The 17,886-nt window shown below is 32.8% G+C and overlaps 1 protein-coding gene across 5 annotated transcripts in view; it reads left to right on the top strand.

Annotated features, from left to right (window-relative positions):
• Window positions 1-17,886, top strand: part of MAN1A1 (mannosidase alpha class 1A member 1) — a 164,845-nt gene that overhangs the window by 1,708 nt on the left and 145,251 nt on the right. The gene's annotated exons all lie outside the window — the stretch shown is intronic.

The raw sequence follows: 17,886 nt of genomic DNA, 5'->3' as shown, positions 1-17,886 counted from the left end.
TAATCAGGCTGAAAGAAGAACAAGTGTTTGGGTTTGGTTGTTGGTTTGTTTTGTTTTTCAGAAATAGTGGAGGTGCAAAAACAAAACAGATAATCTTAGTTAGTCTTGAAGGATTTATCAGTTCAAGCCTCATGTTTCAACAGCGGACCGACAAACACTGCAACCTTCAGTGATGTGGCAGTGTTGTGCCAGTTGGCATCCTGTGCATAAAACTATAAAAGTATAACTTTAAGACTTGAAGAGCTTGCCTGTGCACTCATTACCTGAATGTTTACAAAAATACAATCTTAGAGCCCTTTGACATTTCTGATGTATTCTTAGGGTTAGAAGTAAAGTATTATGCAACAAGTTTGCATTCACAATAATTCTAAGTTGAATATATCATAAACAGGATTTTCTAAATTCCTTCGTGTTTACCTTTTTTTTTTTTTAAGTAAGTGATATACTGAACAATTAGAGGGTGGGTGGGTGGTCATGTTCTAGAGAAGTGTTTTGTCATTGGTTTTTCCCAGTGATAGTCCTCTTCAATAGAATTATAGAATTTTTCAGCAGGACCAAAACTTAGGGCTCATTTCTAAAGTCCCTTCTAGCTCTAAATTCTAAAATCCAGTTAGACTTCTTCATTTTATAAATTATAAAACTGGAGCCTAGAGACATTTATTGACCAAACTAACAACAAACAGTAAGTTAAGGATAGAGCCATACTTTGTGGTGGCACTTTTTTATTTGTCTTCTACTTTTGAATTACAGTTTTTCACTTCCCCAAACTAAATGAATTTTAGTTTCCTGTTTCCCACTCTTTCTGGAGAATCAAAATACTTCAGAAATGCCATAAAAGCTCTTAAGTCTAACTATTTCAGAAGATTTAATTTCTTAAACACCTCTCAAATTGAAGTATGGGAGGAAAAAAGAAGGGTTTACCATAGGGTATAATAACCCACCCAAGCATGATTTTTAAAAAGTTATCATTTTTCATGAAGGGTAAGTCATTAAAAAGAAAAAAAAAATGACCTATTTTCCCCCCAGGGGGAAAACTCATATTTGGGGAGATGGTGAAGAATTTGAAGTAACTGCTTGAGCTGCTTCCATTCCACAGCTACAATAACTCCATTTGTCATGTGATTTATTTCCACAGCATTATAGTAAATGAATTTTATTAAAGCTGTTGGTGAAAGTCAAGCAAACCTGCTTTTGGTTCATTTTAATGAGTATACAGGCCCATTATATGTAGACTTTGTACCTTCTTAGAAGACTACTACATTCAGGCTCTTCCTAGGTCTCACTGATCACTTAGTGTAATACTTAGTATTCTAAACTCATTCAGAATACTACAACTAGGAAGAGATCAGATCTGGAAAAGACTTGCAGTTAACCTCCTCCTTAGAATCTTACCCTGTCTTCCAAATAGTGGGGGGGAAGAGGAATAAAACCTCACAATTGCAACTAAAAAGATCAAATTGAAACCATCTACAAAATTATTAGTAGATATATTTTGCATAATCATAAGTTTAAAGGTACATATGAGTTATGTCTCCTTAGAATATAAGCTTTCAGTGGGTAAGGGCCAAAGTGATGCTGTCAGAGCTCATGAGCTTATTGACATTTAAATGTCAATAATAGTTATTCCTTGTTGCTGAAATGGTATTGTTGGAGCAGACAAAGTGGGTCAGAGACAGGTACAGCTTCACTGGATCATACTGAAAATTATACATGTTTTTCATTGCTCAGTTATATACCTGTTCTTTATTTTTTTTTCAATCATAAAGTCTTAATTAGTCCTAAAAAAGAATTTCTTTTGAAATGGATCAATATAATTATAACCTTAACACTTTAGTGTGCCTACCTGCATTTTAGTGCCTACATGCCATTTCTGAATAAATTTGTGAGACTTTATTTTATCCTCATTCCATGTTGTGAAATAGTTTATAGGAATAGCAAAAGGTCTTCATTATTTAGAGACTAGTATCAGAAACTAGATCTTGGTGCCCCAACTAATCTTTTTCAGCCAGATGTTTCCTGGTGAAGATCATTTCTTGGCAAACCCAAAAATCCATACTAGGCTGAAATCATTAATATTTGTGTTTAAAAAAGATAAATTTGACTTTTTTGTTAGCTGACTGAACTTAAACCTTTCAAACTTGTGTTTTGTTTCTGCTACTGTCACTGACATAGAACTAATGACTTGTTTTGGCTTTTCATCCTTTCTTCATTTTCCTATATTCTCTGTGCCCATGATCTTAAATTATATATGAGACAAACAAGTTCATGTCTGTGTCCTCAGTGGAGTTAGTTATATGTTGATGGTGAGAATTCTTTAAATACAGGAAGTGCTCCCTTTTAAAAGTATATAAAGGTAGGACTGATTTGAAGCTTTTGGTCTCATTGCCAAGACACATATTAAACTATTAATAAATTCAATATAAAGCAGGCAGTGATGCTTTATACTATAGTAACAAAGTTTTATTACTAGTACTCAGTTTTAAGACTATCATCCCTTAGAAGATATTCTATTTGAACTGTTTTATACAGTGCCTAGCACAACACCATTGATGAATAAGAGTTACATCAAAATGGTTTTGATGATTAATGACACAATAAATAGATGTTTCAAAGGAGGTTGTATCAAGAATGTGATTTCCAGGTTTGGGACTTCGTTGGGGCATAATAAGATCAGTACCCTCTATGGAAATGTTCCTTACTTTACATATAATATATATTAGAACTTGATTTTTTTAACCTTTTTATAATCTTTTTTTCAAGTTGCATATTTTTAAGATAAAAAATAGCATGATCAGTTAATCATAGCAGTCAGTTCTTAACACCACCGATTTAGGCTAGACAGTATGAAGAAGCAAGGAAGTAAACATTTATGTAGAACCTACTATGTGCTTTGTACTGTGTGGAGGGCTTTACAAATATTATGTCATTTAATGTATAATTAAATAGGATACATAGTAGTCAAATAGTTCAACATCCCTTATTTTGTAGATTAAGAAACTGAGGGTCTTATACAGGTTAAATGATTTGACTGAAATCACACAATAATAAGTAGCAGAGCCAGGATTCAAATCCAGATTCCCTGGCTTTTAATCTACTGTAACACATCTCTGACTTCCTACAAATCTGAGTTAAAAGCTTGTGTTTATGCTTCTATATGAATATGGGTATGACTACTAATACTATTTCTAATTTCTAAAAGCTATAAATTATGGCAAAATGAAGAGCCATAGAGAAGATCTGACTCAGGGGGAGCTAGTAACTTAGTCCCTTCTTTCCTTATTTCTTGAAACATACAGTATTTCATGCTGGAAATAAACCTACTTTCTCTAAATGATGCTGGACTTTCTACTCTAGAGAGCTCCTTAGGGGAGGAGTGGTGTCTTAAGTACTTAAATTTGAAAATATTACTCTTAAGCCTGGTAATTAGAAGCAGTTCTACAGTGGGATCACTTGAGCGATCTCCCATGTACAAACACTGTGATAAGTGACAGAGATAAGAAGTAAAATGAAAGAGGCTTTCATGTTTTGGCAGCTTACATTCTTTTGAAATGTAAGTTCCCTTACTTTTTGATGGGAGGGCTGAGAAAGGAATCTAAATTATTATGGGAAACAAATGAAGATGGCATGTATTTTGCATGTCATTAATGAAAAAATTTATCAAAATTCTAATTGTGTTATTCAGTGTATTCAATGGAATTGCAACATAGTATTGTTTAAAAAAAAAACCCACAACAAAAACTAGGGTGACTTGTGATTAGAAAACCTGGGTTCAGATAATACCTCCAGTACTTAGTATCTAACCTTAAGCAAATCATTTAACCTCCTTGGATCTCTGTTTCCTCATCTGTAAAATGGGAAGGATTGTATTGGATGACCATTGAGATCCCTTCTAACTCTTAAACTATAAACCTTTTTTTTTTTTTAAATCAGTACCTTCTATCCCTCCTATCCCACAAAAGAGTGGCAAAGGCAAAGTAGTCTTTGAGGTTGTGACTTGGCCAGAACTACCTGGCTAGGAAGGGTCTGAGGTCGGATTTTGAACTCAGGTCTTCCTAATTTAGGGCCTGGCACTTGATCTACTGTGCTACTTAGCCTCCCGTAGAACTATAATTCAAGTACCACACTTGTCATGGTTATCTAAACTTTAAACAAAATGAGTACAGGAAAAAAGCCCACAGATAAAGACCGGCTGCTAATCTATATGGACGGATCACTATTTTAATATGCAGAAAGAATAGAATAACACCTGAACTTTTATAGCAGTACTATACAGTAGTATTAATGCATTTTTTAAACTTAGTTGTATATTATTGAAGAAGGGCAAATTTTTGTTTTGACAGAATTAATGTCAACCAATCTATTGGTACTCAAATGTGATTAAAAGTCAAGGGCTTGACTCAGTTATAGAAAAATCTTTTCCCTCACACCCTAAAATAATTGAGAGAAAAAATGACATTACTTGTATCTTAGGAATGAAAGAGAAGCTAGTTGACTTTTTACACCACAATGTATACAGTCAAGAACCTAGGATCATGTCCATGAAACACTGGATGAATGATAGAGAGAGTTAAATATTTACTTCAAAATAATTCTACTTCCAGAGGATTTACCAGGTTTAGGGAGAATCATTTGGATGGTCCTTATCTCTTAGCCAATTTGGAAGAGCTTTTTTCTCTTTGGGAATTACCCAGTGATTAGGCAGAAACATTGAGAATCTCCATAGCCATTATAAAGGTAGGAAGACTTATAAGTGAGAGTACAGCACTGAAGTTCCTCCAAGCTTCCACAATACCAAGTGCAGCCTTACAAGGGGAAGGAAGCCACAGAAGACTAACCCTCAAAAGGGGGTTTATGAAGCTGTGAGAGAGGGACTGCTTTACTGTGATGGGATGTCATAGTGTTTGGAGATGAATGGTATATGTGTATTGACAGATGATTAGTTAAAGGCAATTTAATTGGGCACTGCTTATGCCAGAGCTTTTTATATGAATTATATAGTGGTGAATCAGTAGCATATTATTTTGCAAATCACATTTTTCCTTGACAATTTTCAGAAGCTCCCTTTAAGAAGACCACATTTTTATTTGTGGCCTTTGTCTTTTTGTTTAGGTAAGTCATTTAACATTCATGAGCCTCAGTTTCCCCACTTATAAAATGAGGGGTCAGACTTAGATGTTCTCTGAAGTCATTTCCAGCTATGATCATATGATTACCAACCTTATTCCTGCCTAAATCTTAGGTTACTCTATGTGTAATTCAAACATTTTCCAGTTCCTATTGCTTTTTTTTTCTTCTTTTGTTATGTGATTACAGAAATACTTTACCTGTCTTGAACCTATTTACTCTCTGGCAAGTCACCCATATAGAATGCAACCAAAGAACTAGGAAGTAAGCTAAGAAAAAAAATGGGAGGGCTGATCCTTAGCAACCTAAGGAGTTTTCACAATCTGCAGAACTAAAATTCTTGGATCTTTTAAAAAAGAAGTCATTGACAATTTATTCTTCCTTAACACACTCTTCTAACAAGTTTACTCTTCTGGTTTCTGAGCCTTTCAGATTGATACAAATAGGCATAATGAAAGTAGTGAAAAGTAATAATTCCATTATGAAAATAAGGGAGAAAATAGAAGGCTATACTGTGACTGGGAAGAGGGCATGGTGTTTGGAGATGGATGGTGTATGTATACTGACAGATGATTAGTTAAACATTCCCACCCATCTCAGTAGACATTAAGGACGTCACTGTATTACTGCACTATACAACAGATGTCCAAAATGATGACAATTCTTTCCAAAATGTTTAGTTTTAAAAGTTTTGCTATTTGATGGAACACAGCCTCAGATACGCAGAATGACTCAATCTCAGAAGTATTATTATATAAGCATCTAACTTTTTCCTAGAAGATACATATTATCTTTAGTATTATGCTATTGTATATACCTTGAACTTATCCATACTCTTAATGCCTTCAGTGCTCTGTTAAGGGGTTTAGTCTCTCCCTCCCCCATTATAAATATGCTTTTACTGGAAATATACTATTTGCTGAAAATCCACTTACCTCAATGGTCACTGCTCTCAAGCTGACTAACCAAGCTTGAAAGTTGCTTTTTTAAAAAGCTAAAATATTATTAAAGGTTGTTTTTATGTTAAAAAAAAGCTAATTTGGACAAAGATTGATCATAGGGCATTCTAACCTGAAATGACCTTTGAAGTCCTACCAGAAAGGGTGGGAAAATAAAACAGGATGAAATAGTTCCTTTCACTTTAGCAAAAATTACATAATTATAACAGTTTGCTAGTCAGAGCTCAATCTGCAGCCTGTGTTAAGAGTTGAAGTTTGTAAGAGAAGATTGCATTTTAGTCAAAATGGCCACAGATTTTGGTCTATTCTGATATTCTTGAAGACAATGTAGATTCTACTTGAAATTGCCACCCTGAAAACACTTTAGATTGTAGTCCTGGGGGGAAAATGTGAAACAGAATAGGATTCAAAAAGAGTAATGTAAATGGTGTTAGAAAGTGGAAACTTGTAAAACTGATAAGTAGCAGAGAAAAGTCACAAAGAAGAGAATGGACATTTTACTACAAGGATGATTTTCTTCATGTTTGAAGGGCCAGACCAGTACAATGAATAACAGCAACCTTTAAGAACAGAAATTGGGATTAACTCTCTGGGAAGAAAAGAAAAAGTAGGGTTTTCATTTATGATGTTAGAGCTTTCTCCAGCCTTTTTTAAAAAAAGCAAATATTTTCAATCATGCTGCTTAAAACAGTAAATAGCTGCATATTTCAAATTTATTTATACTTTGACCTTGGTTTGTAAAAGTCTGCCAAATACCAGCACTATTTAGGTTTGGCTTTGAAGACTGCCTCATGATGATAAATAACTATTGACAAAATGTATTTTTTTATAAGTGTTGGTTTGAGTAATTTTAGAATATCTAAGATTCTTTTAGTTGATATATAGTATTTTATTAGTTAAGTAGCCACATTAAACTGCTGGCTTTAATCTCATCATTAGAAATATTTTGTAAATTTGGTAAGATATGTGCAAAGATGTATCTTTACCTACTACACATATTAAAAAGTGTACTTTTGAAATTGACATAGGGGATTGGACTTTTGATTTCATAGTTATAGGGAACTCCCAAGTGAGAAAACTTCTTTTACCAATGTAGGCCAGCACCTATACTTCCTATGGCACTGAGAGGTTGACTGACTTACCCAGGAATCATACAGCAGTATGTCAGGCACAACTTGAACCAAGAGCTTTCTGGCCTTCTGACCAGCTCTATAAACACCTTTGCCTAATAATTGGAATATACTTAAGTTGTTGAATCATCTTTTGTTAGTCTTAATTATTTAATCTTCCATAATATCATTTTTAATGTCCCATAAAGACTTTAAAAAATAATTTATACTAACAATGCAGGTGATTTATTGACTTAAAATTTTTTTTTAAAGGAACTGTAACAACTCAAAGAATATGTATTATTTGCTAAGTATTTAGTAAAACAGTGCTGTTAAGAAGAGCCATTTCTCTTGGTCTCTAGTTTCTAAAATTGATAATTTTTTAGGTTTTCTATCTATTCTTAGACTTTGATAGGCTATGAAATGTGATGGTAAAGGGCTGGGATAGATATTATTGGATCATCCTTTGTGGCTAGTCCAGTGCCTTATAACAGGAATTGCTTAATTTTGTTGAATGAATTTTAAAAGTTACAACAAATCATTTGTTCAACAATAAATATTCTTCAAAGAAATCTTTCATTCCAAGGATGCCTCCAGTGCTGAATATCTTCATGGAATTCCTGCTTGCAATTGTAAAGCAAAAAAAGGAAAAGTTAGGATTCAAAGATGGTGATTTAAATGTTGGCAGAAATTCTTAATTTGGTTATCTGTGGATAAATAGGGGTGGGGTGGAGCTGGGGGTGGAATTAAATTAACTTGAATGAGGAAAAATTATATTATATTTAAAACATTGTAGTGGGAAAATCCATGGGCTTCACATAGAGGGGACTATGAAGCAAAAAGTTGAGGCTCTGTGCTATTGAGAGCTGATGGCCTTATGAAGCAGATTATTTTAGGGTATAAATTTTAAAAATGTATATATTTTCACTCCAACACTGACTTTCACCATGTTTGAAGAGGGAGCACTATTTACCTTAAAGTCTAGTCCTTTAAAAAAGGAGGGGTGGCTCAGTGGATTGAGAGTCAGGACTAGAGATGGGAAGTCCTAGGTTCAAATCTGGCCTCAGACACTTCCTAGCTGTGTGATCCTGGGCAAGTCACTCAACCCCTATTGCCTAGACCTCACCACTGTTCTGCCTTGGAACCAATACACTATTGATTCTTAGACCAGAAGGTAAGGGTTTAAAAAAAAAAGCCTGTAGTCCTTTAAAAAAATTTTCAGTGATGCAAATCTTCATAATTTGAATGTAGATTTAATATACTAAACTGTCAAAAGTCCTTCAGAGCCAAATTTGGGTGAATACCCAAATAAGATGGATATTCACGTTGGGTAATTTCTTCTTTGGCCAAAAGTGATGTGTTCATATAATGAGACTTACGTGACTTATAAAGTAACTTCAAAGAAGGTATACACAAAAATGCTGAGCAGTGGAAATGTCAGCGAAATTAATGTACTCTTTTTAAAGGTTATTATATTAGAAGATGTTTTCTGGATCTATTATCCCTAGTTACTTTAGAATCAAAATGTATTTTTTTTATTACTCTAGACTTAAGTGCATAAATCTCTTTCATTTGTGATAAAGCTATATGTATGTTGTGGAATGCACTTGGCAAGATGTCACACTTTTTGTTATTTTGACATTTTAGCAGTAGAGATCTAATAGTATTTGACTCTTTCAGAACTTATAAAAAGGGTAAAATTTCATAGTCATTATAATTCTTACAATATCTCTATAAAGTGGATAAAATCAGATGGTATGTCATTTTCTATTGGAAAATACAGAGGCTAAAAGATGGCTTCTTTAATAGGAAAATAGATTATCTTAAACAAGAAGGAGCCTGGTCTTCTGACTTCCAGTTTAATGGTATTTTTCATGGAAATGCTATCTTATATAAATAATGTAAATAGCCCTCTACAGTATTTAAAAATAAAAACTATAGATTGTACTTTGCCCTCTACTCCATCTCATTCAGTACATGGCTACCAAGTTAATTTTATTGAAATATCATTTTCATCAAGTCATTCACCATCCAGAAACCTTGAATCATGACCTATTTCTTATAGATAAGATTCAATACTCCTCAGCCCTGCATTCAAAGCCCTTCACAAACTAAATGTCAAGACATTTAGTCAAACTTATCTCCCACTGTTTCCCAACTATATTTTAGCCACGTGTGCCCCATAACTGTCCTTACATTTGTTTCTTGGTTTTTTTTTTTTTGTTCATATTAGTCTGCATTCCCATGTCTCCAGTGTGCAAGCACTTAGAATGCCCTCCTATCCACATAGTCAAATTTTGGCCCTCTTAAGGTCCAGATCTTTATCCTACCTTTTCTCATGACACTTTTTTTTATGTCACCAACCCTTAGAAACTTCTAACTCTTGAAATCCATTAAAACTGTATATGCAATATACTTAGTCCTTTAAACCACATTTTGTATGTGTGTGTGTGTGTCTATATTTATGTGTATATATCTTAAAGGTAGCATTTATCTTATCTTACCAGCTGAATTATTAACAATTCCCTAGAGAACTTAGCACTATAACTTATGCATAGTTTGTATTCAGTATATAAATATTACTTGGTCAAAATAAAAATAAACCAGAATATTTCTGAGAACAATCAACTTACTCATTGCCAATTCAGCAAGCTATTTACTCATAAGATCTTTCAGCTATTAAGATGAACAGGTTGGATGCTAGATAAATTAACAAGTAAGGAATTTTGTTGAAGAGGAGGATTGGATGGCAAGTAGGGTAAAACAAGATCTAAGGAAAGGGAAACTTGACTTGTTTAGTTATTGTCCTACCTTTCTGGCTCCCATTTACCACTGAATCCTTCTTTCCTTCCCATTTTGTTACTCTTTCTGCTTCTCTTGTTGAGGAAATGACTTCTTTTCTTCTTTGTAGCAACTCTTTCAAAAAAGATACTCAATACTTACAAGAAGAGTATAGAACTTGGTAGTGAAAGTGCTAATTTTTAAATATTCCTTACTGTCTGAAGGTGTCTTTTTGTTCATGAAGGTTTGAAGAAAAAGAATTCTGGAGGACATAGAGAGAAAGGAGGAAATATTAAATGTAGTTGTGAGATGATACTTAATCAGATTTGTAAAACTTGTCCAGTTACTTGTCCAACTGCTGCTTTTCTTTCAAGATCAAGTTGCGATGTCTCTATTATATTGTGATCTGTCAATCTTAACAATTAATAAAGGTACTACAAATTTTAAGTTTCCTTATGAGATACACTGTACATTTCAAAATATAATTGAAGTGAACTAGAAAATTAAGTTTAAATTTTGCCTTTTTTTCTGTTAAATCCACTCAATAATTTTTTTTGGAAGCAATTTAGTTTATGACTAGAGATACAGATCTGAAAATGAAGCACTGTATAAATTTCTGATACCTTTTTTCCTAACATCAAAATATCACTTTTAGATGGGCAGAATACCTGAAGAATATTTTACCTTCATTAATCTTAAACAAAATTCCCACCCAAAGAATTTCCAAAGATATATATCTCTCAGGTGGTATTATTAGCTTGAAAAATTTTTTTGCAGATTAAATTTAAAACCAGATATTATTTCTATAATATTGACTTTCTAGCCAAGAATATCAATTTAAAAAAATATTTTAGAACTCTGTAACTGATCAGGCATGGTGAATATGCTTAATTCATGGGGGGGGGGAATGAAATATCTGAAAGAAATTTTTAAAGTATTTGCTAATCATAAATAGAATTTGACCTAAGTGATTGTGGGAAAATTTTGGTATTTAGGTTATTTTCTGTCTACTATGGGGAAATTTATTGCTATTCTAAAGTTATTATTTTATTTTAGCATGTGACTTTTTTCTCATTCCTATTGCAAATAGTCAATTCATAGGAAGTTTCTGATTTTGAAATTTTTTTAAAGCTCCAACATGCATTGAACCACAAGAAATAAACATACACAAAATAAAACTTTCTTGATTTGTAATATGCACTAATTCACAATGAAGAATAGTGGATAATATACCAAGTTATAGAGATGTAAAGCTATGATTTTCAATTCAAGAATTTTCTTTGTGTTTGCTATTTCTTGTCAATGCTTCCTTAATATTACCCTGTTAAGTATAGCAGTTTGACTAAGTCTGCTTTTTGCTACTGTGGCTACAGTTCTCCACCCACCTGTGATTTGGAGAATTGCACTCCTACTCTTCCTAAGGTAAATGAGCATAAAAACTATCCTTTCACCCAGAATTATTTAAGGAACTTTTGAAGAACTGGGTGAGCCATGATTCTGTAGATTGATGTCAGCCTATAGGTTATAAGTTTCCTTACTAGAAAAACTTCTAGATTGCATTATTGTTTGCAAATGAAATGGGTAATTTCTACTTAAAGTCCCAAATTTGAATTATCTGTTATATTAAATCTGCAGCATTTTGAAATCTTCATATTTTAAGCAGTAGTTTTAACCTCTTTTTGTAGATTTTGAAAAAAAAAGTTAACATTTTCCCTTTGCTTACTAACATATACAATATCTAAAAGAAGGGTAGCAGAAAGATAACAAGGGAAGTAGAATTGTGGATAACTCCCAAATTAGATTATGACCTTCGAAGTAATGAAAAGTCGACAGTAATTACTCTCAGGTTGGTTATGTCTAAGCTATCTATCCTCTGTTAGAAGACCCTTAGTCATAAATTCCAGATGTCTCTTGGATCTAGATAGTTAATTTTCTCTGATCTATCTGGCACAAGAGGCACATAGACATATAAGACACAAACACAAATTTCCAGAGGGGTTAGACATTGGCTATTTACACAATTGTAGAACATCATTTGCATGTCTTTGGCTCTCAATAAAATTATTTTAAGGTGTAAGTGTGAAACTCCCTACCCCTTTTATGATTATAATAGTATTAGCCTTTATTGTTATTTTCATTACACAATCATTAGTCTTGAGTTAATAGTCAAATAATATAGTTTGCTTTATAAAATATTATAAAGATCAGCTAAGAAAATTTGCACTTAACCAGCACTTGTTGATCATTAATTGAGAAATGCCCATGTGAAACATTTTGTATCCTTTCTATTTTAATTCTGATTGTTTGGGGTGGGTTTTTTTGTCACTATGTCATCAGATTTCTTGACATAAAAAAGGCTAACTCCTAAGGCTTGGGGTCTCTGGTCTTGATCTAGCTTTATTGGGAGTTTTGGCCATCTCTCAATAAATCTATTTAGCTTAGAGTTTTTTGCATTGGTGTTAAAATTTTTCACCACAAAGGTAACTTGAAAAATAAGATATGGATGATTCCTAGTCATTTGTATCACTAGTGCTGCCAGTTCTTCAGGTCACAGTGGAATTCTGCACAAAGTGCTTTTAAGAACTAATATAAATGTGGGAAATCAGATTGACAAAGGAAAGGAGATTATTGTACTTTCAAGGTGAGACTGCTTTGCTTATCTGTATGAGTGTCAAGTAAGCTGTCTTCAGAAAAATTCAAAGGTGGCACAAAAAACATTAAAAATAATAGAAACCAAGTGTTTTCTTTAAATATCAACTGCAACACTATGATTTTTCAGCAACAAATGCCCTTTCCTTGTTTATACTAAATGACTTTTAAAGAATTTTAAGAAATTCACATAATAACCTGTTGTTACTCATTGTTAATCATCGTCATTAGCCAGGCACAATGAATGGATGTTTCCATTTTTGTCTTCTAGTGTTTAGGCAATTGACAAGAGTAACTAAAATGAAGCTGGCCCTTTTCTTTCTCTTTTAAAAAAAATAAAAACCCTAAACTTCTTCCTTAGAATAGATACTAGATATTGATTCCAAAGCAGAAGAGCAGTAAGGTTTAGGGAATTGGGGTCAAGTGACCTGGTGCTTATCTCTTTTCAGTGTTTATTTTTCCCTAGACTCCAAATTAGGATTCAAAAGATCATAAACCTAGTAGTATTAGAAGAGTTAACTGTTTAAATTCATTTTTAGATGACAAAACTGAAGCCCATAGAGTTTGGAACTTGTCCAAGCTCATGCAGGTAGCAAGATGTCACAGGTGAGATTTGAACCCACATGGTACACTGTAGAGAGTACACTGAGACTAAGGAAGACCTGATATTAGATCTGGCCTGAGACACTTACTAGCTTTATAACTCTGAGCAAATCATTTAACTTTTGTTTGTTTCAGTTCCTCTATTTGTAAAATGGGGCTAATAACAGCATCTACCTCTCAGGTTTATTTTGAAGATCAATTGAGTAAATGCTTGCAAAAAACATTTATCACAGTGTCTGACACATAGTAGATGTTTAATAAGTTTAATAAATGTAATTTTCTTCCTACCTCCCTTCTTAATCCAAGTGCATCTTTAGAGTTGACTCAGTTTATCCTACTTCTTTAGGTAGCAACTTCCAAAAGTTTAACCTAATATATAAAGTCCCTTTTATTTTTCCTAAGCCTATGTGTTTAAAGCATCAAAGAATGTTCCCAATAGTTCTAAGCTATGAGTTATTGTGCTAAATTATAGTGAGCACTTCTTGATTCCTTAAGCATACAAGTTTAGGACAAATAGAAGAAAGTACTTAACATAAGCCTCTCAACTAAATCTGAACTTAATTATTTTTTCCCAATAATGTGAGGATTCTTTTTTTTTTTGCCTCATAAAATTGTCACAGCAACTATCCCCTTTTTAAAAAAGAATCTTATTTTATAGTTGGGCAGAAATAAAAATTTTAGTTTATTCACTTAATATTTTATCTATTTTTTTCCCTTAAAATATGTCAAACTATGTAGATATCTAGCTATTCACTTCCCTTTACATTTTGGCAATCTTCAGTAATCTTTGAGGCATTTTACCTTTGATTACTCCTACAACCATCATTCTAATCCAGGAATTCTTAATTTTTTTTTATTCTTCCTACTTCTTTGGCACTTTGAAGCTCATGGTGTGCTTCTCACAATATTATTTTAAATGCATAAAATAAAAAACATGGGATTTCAAAGGAAACCAATTCTATTGAAATACAAATATTAAAATGTTTATTTTAGAGACCTTAGATTAAGAACTCCTAGAATAATCTTTTCATTCTAAATCCACAGTAAAGGAACAGATGAAAAGGAAATAGGTCAAAGGCTCTCTTTGCTTAGAAATGGAATCAGTATGGTACAGTTGAAAAAGAACTGAATTTTCCATGAGAGAACTTGGGTTCTAATCTTCTCTAATATTATTTGTATGACTTTGGGCAAATCATTTGCTCTCTCTTTCCTTATCTGTAAAATGAGAGTGTTGATCTAAATGACTTCTGATGTCCATTCCTGCTCTTAATCTATAATTATATTATTCTTTCAGCATCGAAAATTTAAGTCATGGGGAAAGTGTGTCAGTTTTTAAAATGGGAAGAAGGGGAAGAATACCTATGGGGAGGATATTCTCTTTAACTTCTTCATCTTTCTCCATCACCAATTAGGAAAGCAATCCTTTTTGCATTCAAAAGAAACTTAAAGCAATATTTTTGCTATATTTCACAGTTTTAAATGATATAAATTAGAAGTATAACCACATGAGTATCATTAGGATTTCACACCATATGTGAAGACCTCACACTAGATTAGGTTGCTGGAAAAAGAAACCAAAAGATTAAATAAGCCAAACTTAATTTGCCACAGCAGGTATTATAATGGAAAATGTGGTAACCAAACATTAAATTAATATAAATAATACTGGATATAAAATATTGAATGATACAAATAAACAAATTATTCATCAATTATAAATAATACAGCTTTTTTAAAATAGAGCTTTCTAAAGTGCATTTATCTCCATTTATGTGATTTTTGTTTATAAACTAAGGCAATAGAATAACCATATAAATCTGTATTTAATATAAAACACTACTTTTTTTTATAAAGTCATTAACTCCCATGTTTCCTTTTTCCTTTTTATTTTAACAAATTGGAGTCTGAAGGATACCACACCTTAAAGTGGTATGAATTCCAAAAAGTTTCTTTAGGAATACTTACCCAATTTGAAGAAACTTTGGGGAAGATAGGGACATTTGATGTTTTTTTTTTTTTAACTCTTACCCTCTATCTTAGAACTGATACTATCAGTTCTAAGAAAGAAGAGTGGTAAGGACTAGGCAAATGGGTCTTAATCACACAGCTAAGAAGTATCTGAGGTCAGATTTGAACCCAGGGCCTCCTGTCTCTTGGCCTGGTTCTCTATCCACTGAGCCATCTAAGTGTCCCAATATAATAGCTTTTTGAGAAATTTACTTGGAATATTTATTTTACTGCCCTTCTCACATTGAAAAAGTTCCTCTAGTTAGCAAAGGCCTTAGGGATCATGTGTTTTATCTTAAAGACTTTTTAATAGACTTTTCTGCTTTCTTGAGCTTCTGAACTAGATCAGCACTAGAAACTACCTTGTATCTTGATACAAAACACCTATTTTTAAAATGCATGACCCCACCACATTTGCTCTAAATTTTTTAAGCCTTGATTCCTCCACTGTCTCATTCTTTAACAGTGTGAGATGTCTCAAAACTTTAGTGAAATGGCATTCATACACAGAGCACAGTTTGAACCTAAATCCAGGCTATCAAAAGTCTTTCCATCTCCTTCCAGTAAGTCTTGTATTTTTTACTCTTTAATACTAATCTATAGCCATCTCTATAACAGTATTCTTTTTCTTTTATCAGTGATTTTAGAAACTGGAATAAACTGTATAACTTGACTGATTGTTATAAAAAAAACACTTATGTATATATTTATCAGACTTCATATAAATGTTATTATGTTAAATATTCTATATTCATTTGATGGTCTTGTTTGCCCTTGTTCTGTTTTCAAATAAGTGCTGTCTTGACTTTTCTTATGTGGATTATTAATGTCAGATAAGGCATAAATCAGGGAGGCATACCCACCAAATATTATGGAGTTGATAAAGCACACCCTATAGATTGAAAAAAATTTCTTATAGAGTTGATGTCGTCCTCCAAATGCTCCCATTTGTCGATGACATTGTCCTTTAAGACCTGGAACATCTTGCAGAGCCTCCTGGATAAAATCCAGATCAAATAATGTGATAACCACTCAGCAATTAAAAACAAAAAGATGACTTACATGGTAAAAGGTTGTTTCCATTAATTACTGCTTTAATATTTCACAAAGCATTACTTTATCTTTCATTTAGAAGGAAAAAGTGACCAAGATTCCTTCTAATTATTTTTAATTGTGAACTAGCAATTATACTTTATTAGCAACCAATAGTGAAAACTAAGCAATTTTAACAAAAATGTATTGTTTATTATTGTGAGCAAATAAAACTTCTAATCAAACTAACCTCATGTGACTTTTCTAATAGGCATACTTTATTATTGGGCTGCATGATAATTAATCATAAAGACACTGGAAATTGACAGGGCTCAAAGAGAAATTCTACCTATTTTGGTTTTGATTTATTAATTGCTTTTGAAGGACTTGCTCTTAAAAAGGGCAAAGGGCAAATAAAAATAAAGTCTGGATAGGGTTTCCAAGGAAAGGGGACTGCCAACCATATATAACTCTTTTTTCCTTCCTTTATAAAGTCTTCCAAATAGGCTGAGTGGTATGACTTATGGAAATGCTACCTCTTAATTTCAAGGATCTTTTTTCCATATTACCTAGCAGTGGTAATTCTAACTAGTAGAGATCTCTTCTTTTGGACTAACAAGGTGTTGTGTGTGGCCTTTAGTAATTTAAATTTAATGTAGATTGGTTAAATCAAAATGCTTTCCTACCTAGCACTGAGTATATGGAAATTTTTAGAGAAGAAAAAGAGGCAGATTGATTTAATCTAATTATTTTACTACCTAGCACTAAGAGTATAGAAAATTTTTAGAGAAAGAAAGATGCAACCTCATTTTAAAGCATGAAACTTGTCAAAGGTAGATTTGTATAGATCAGGTTGGGTTATTCAGAAGAAAGTATTAGGACACTGGGTTTCTGGGGAGGACTGGCAAAAATGAGGGCCAGGTAGTTGGGAGAAGGATAGACTACAAAAAGATCATGGGAGATAAAGAATAAATAGGAAGGAGAGAACTAAATTGAATTTAATTATCAAATTTTGCCTGTTTCTCTCACCCATCATTTATTTAACTATTGTCAGGTTGTTTTCCTCCAAGCCTCTTTGACCAAACATGATAGGTTGTGTGGGGAAAAATATGGGCTAAATTTAAGCAAATATGCTGATTATCTGGGATATTTTATGCCTTGGGGGGAAAGTGTGTTGGCAGTAATGATGGTGGTAGTGGTGGTAGGGTGATAGCACAGGTAGGACTAGAGACTTTCACAGAATAATGGGAATGAAAGATATCAGCTGGCCTCAGAATAAGATGGAGTGATAAGAAGTGCATTGAAAAACTATGTGTAACACTCATGGAATAAATGTTGATACTTAATTTTTCATAACTCACTTTCAGCCACTAATGTATGTATATACTTGGGCACCAGTTTGGGGGAGGGGAGGAGTGACACCGATTCTTATAGTTTATAAAGGCTCAATGAAGGAAAGAATAGGAAAAAATCTAATTATACGTTGTAACATTTAATTATATTTATTATGTATAATAAAATAGTAAAAATAAAATATAGTAAAAGTAAGAAGCTTAATGTTAACTGGAGATAATTAAGTGATGAAAAATATTTGATTCTTATGTTGATGGATTATTTTTAGG

This window comes from Monodelphis domestica, chromosome 2, assembly GCF_027887165.1.
Source record: "Monodelphis domestica isolate mMonDom1 chromosome 2, mMonDom1.pri, whole genome shotgun sequence".
Classification (NCBI taxonomy): Eukaryota; Metazoa; Chordata; class Mammalia; order Didelphimorphia; family Didelphidae; genus Monodelphis; species Monodelphis domestica.
Note: the sequence above shows the minus strand (reverse complement) of the source record. Positions and strands in the feature narration are given on the sequence as shown.